This window comes from Dipodomys merriami, unplaced genomic scaffold (genome assembly GCF_024711535.1).
Source record: "Dipodomys merriami isolate MVZ:Mamm:240054 unplaced genomic scaffold, mDipMer1.0.p SCAF_54, whole genome shotgun sequence".
Classification (NCBI taxonomy): domain Eukaryota; kingdom Metazoa; phylum Chordata; class Mammalia; order Rodentia; family Heteromyidae; genus Dipodomys; species Dipodomys merriami.
This window is the reverse complement of record NW_027206113.1, coordinates 468,807-472,191: the sequence shown is the minus strand read 5'-3', so window position 1 is coordinate 472,191 and position 3,385 is coordinate 468,807. Positions and strand designations below refer to the sequence as shown.

The 3,385-nt window shown below is 42.0% G+C and overlaps 1 long non-coding RNA gene across 1 annotated transcript; it reads right to left on the bottom strand.

Annotated features, from left to right (window-relative positions):
- Positions 1 to 257: 257 nt before the first annotated feature.
- LOC138811604 (uncharacterized) lies at positions 258 to 2,876 on the bottom strand. The gene is made up of 3 exons (XR_011367443.1): positions 2,678 to 2,876; positions 1,072 to 1,113; positions 258 to 637 (listed from the first exon to the last, which is right to left on the bottom strand). It is a non-coding gene; the product is annotated as an uncharacterized lncRNA (long non-coding RNA).
- Positions 2,877 to 3,385: the final 509 nt, after the last annotated feature.

The window sequence follows — 3,385 nt, the reverse complement described above, 5'->3', positions numbered from 1 at the left end:
AAAAATCCTCTATGTTCACATGCTTTCTGGAGATCTTCCAATCTCAATCAGTCACCATTGACGACATCACTGATGGGTTCTTTATCTGGAGCTCTGCAGGAGCTGCTTTACGGTGATGCAAACCTGAGAATGTAAATAGGTACAGAAATCTTAGAGTAGACCCTATAAGTTAAGGTGTGACTAAACTTCTGAGGATCTAATGGGAGAAGCTGTATAATTTGAGGTTGGATTGAACACTGATTAGAATGTAGGGTGTTTCTAATGAGTGGCTACTTCCAAGTTCTTTCAAAAGGAGAACAGATTATACCTGGCATAGAATATCTATAAAAGGACATTTTGCCAAACTGAGGAGTACTAAGGTCTCATGACCAATTGGGCCCATCCCTAGAGACCCAGGTTCCATCCCTCCTCACGAGCCCTGAGGCATCTAAACAAGTTCTTCCTCTTTTTCTTGGTATCATGGGTCATGGGTTCCTCCAGCTGGTCCAGAAGAATATGTAAGCAGAAGAGCAGGTCTGAAGAGACCATGTTGATCTTGACATTCTGTGTAAGTTCTTTCAGGGTGTCATGGTTCTTAGGCACATAGAAATCATCAGGGTAGAAGTCCATCCACATAGGGAGGATAGAATAAACAATGCTGTGGGAAGATTAGTGAAAAGGAAAATGAGAGCCCACCCTCTCCATCCTGAACCTTGTACTATAGACTCTTTCTGGCAAGACTTGCATGTTGGGAAGTGGGAAGAGACTCCTGCAAGCAGGATGCTCCTCACAACCCACTTCTAGAAATTTCTCAAATATAATCTTAAAAATTTCTCCCTGTGATAAGAAGAGAAAGTTGTTTCCCCAATGGATCTGACTTGTTATATACAGCCCTCCCTGGCATCCATGAGAGTCCAAAACCACAACCACATCCACAACTGTGTAATCTGCTATCCTCTGATGTGCCAAACCTCAACCCTCTGATGAAAATAACAACTGGTGTGCAAAGAAGAAAATTGACTTTGATTCAGAAACGTCAAAGGTACCAAGTTTCAAAGGACAAAATTTCTCTTTGTGCCAATGTCCACTTACTTTTTCACTTGTTCATCTTCCTCCCAGTTATGGTAGAAAGATCTGTACCAATGGGAGAAAGAAGTTAACTCTTTGCTTCTCCTTTTCTGAACAGGACACACATGGGACTGTCTAAGTCACAAATGGTAATGTAAACATGAAATGTCATGTCAAAACCAGCTTTACAATGTCGGTGGGGGGGGAGGGGGCTATAATTGGGTGGGGGGAGGGGGGAGGCTGGGAAGGGAGGTGAAGGGTAAACAAAGGAGGAGGCTGCAATGCTTGGTAAGAAATGTATGCATTATCCTGCCCATGTAATTGTAGCCCCTCTGTACAGTATGTTCTCAAATAAAATAAAATAATATTAAAAAATAAAAAAAAGAATAAAAACTTTAAAAAAAAGTGAAGATATGTCTATACAATTTCATGGAAATACTGTGAGTGTGCTTATATACATCTTTCCAAATAACTGCAGAATGGCTCATGCCTCTAACCCTAGCAATCAGGAAGGTGAGATCTGAGGATCAGATTGAAATCAGTTTGAACCCAGTCTAGTTTGTAAAATCTAAAGACACTTATCTTCATTTAACCAGCCAAAGGCCAGAACTAGACTTGGGGCTCAATTGGTAGAGTGCTCCGAATGTTACAGAACTCAGGCCCCAAATTCAAATTCAAGTTTCATCCTTTCTTCTGTCTATATTCCTTGAAAGGCCTCCAAGATAGTGATTTCCTAGATGAGGGTGGAGGTTGGATGAGATTGGCTCATTCCTTTAATCCTATTCTTTCAGCAAGAAAATCATTAAGGCTCCACTAGCTTATGAGGCAAATGAAATGTTCTGGCAGCCCAGTCCTAAGGAATTAGTCGAAGACTGCTCTTCTTTGTCTCAAGCCAAGCTCCTTTGATAAGACCCCAGTGATACAGTCTCAGAGAGGTACCAATTATTCCAATATTCTGGAGGGGGTCTCATCAGTCTTGGGTTTGAAGGAGGAAATCTCACTTTTTTTTGTCAGTCGTGGGGCTTGAACTCTGGGTTTGGATGTTATCCCTCAGCCTTCAACTCAATGTGAGCACTCTACCAGTTGAGCCACAGCACCACTTCCGGTTTTCTAGTGGTTTATTGGAGATGAGTCACATGGACTTTCCTGTCCAGGCTGGCTTTGAACCTTGATCCTCAGATCTCAGCATCCTGAGTAGCTAGGATTACAGGTGTGGGCCACCGGCACCCGGCTAAGGAATACTCACTTTTAAAACAGAATATCCAGCAACTGCTCTATTGTCCCCGCTTTCTATAGTGGTGGAGGAAGTTTCCAACATAGAAGAGATCACCTTTCTGGTAGGCAGGGACCTGGTCCATTTCCAGAATTTCCAGCAAACCTGAGTCCAGGCACCATATATTATAAGGCATATTCAGGGTTTGGGCTGACTCATTGTCACACTGGGGTGGTAAAAAAGAATGGATCTTTGAAACATGGAAATGGGAGTACACTTAAATTGAGTAATTGTAATAGAGTGGATTGAAAACTACACAGTAAATATTTTCTCAGTCTACTCATATAAAAGCACACAAGAAGAAGGTTCTAGTGTGGGCTAGGATGAGATTAAATAGGTTTCCTGTCATAGTTTTACCTTGCCGGAGTTGCCTTGGTTTCTTCTTATAACAAGGCCTGAGACATTGGTTTCGTGGTTTAGCACTGATCCAATGTCTGCAGCATCAAGCGAGGCACTCACACCACTCATGCCTGAGACCTGAATCTCTTGAACTTTGAAAACAATACAGGAGCATCTTTCTTGTTCCTGAGCCACAGGCCAAGTGAGCTGGCTTGAGTTGACTTTTAGTTACAGTTGCTTGGCTCTCAGAGTTCCATATTCTATTCTATTATGAGGGAGGTAGAGTCATATCTCAGAGCCTAATCATCTAAGCTGCTTGCTCACATAAGACCATCCCAAAGACAAACTGTAGACTGAAATCTCCCTTCCTACTTCACTCTATACACATGTGGATATTGTCAAATCCCAACATTATCAGCTAGGCCTAGATAAAGTCATGGTCTCAGTCTCAAAAAGCCCTTCCTAGCTCAGATCCCACCCTTATTTGTCACTATTCTTCTCATCCTGCACAAATCATTTTGCCTCTCAGGGCCCTCTCAGCCTGCCATGTGTTTCTTGCATGTATTATTGACATCCACTTACTAGGACATTGTTAGGTTTTTTGTTTCCTAATTTTCTGTTTGCTCTTGAAGGCTCTGTGTGCTGTCAGCTGGAAAAAAGGTAAGTACCTAGAGGCGGGAAAATCAAAAAATTATTGAAAAACAAACATTATACATGTAGTCAAAC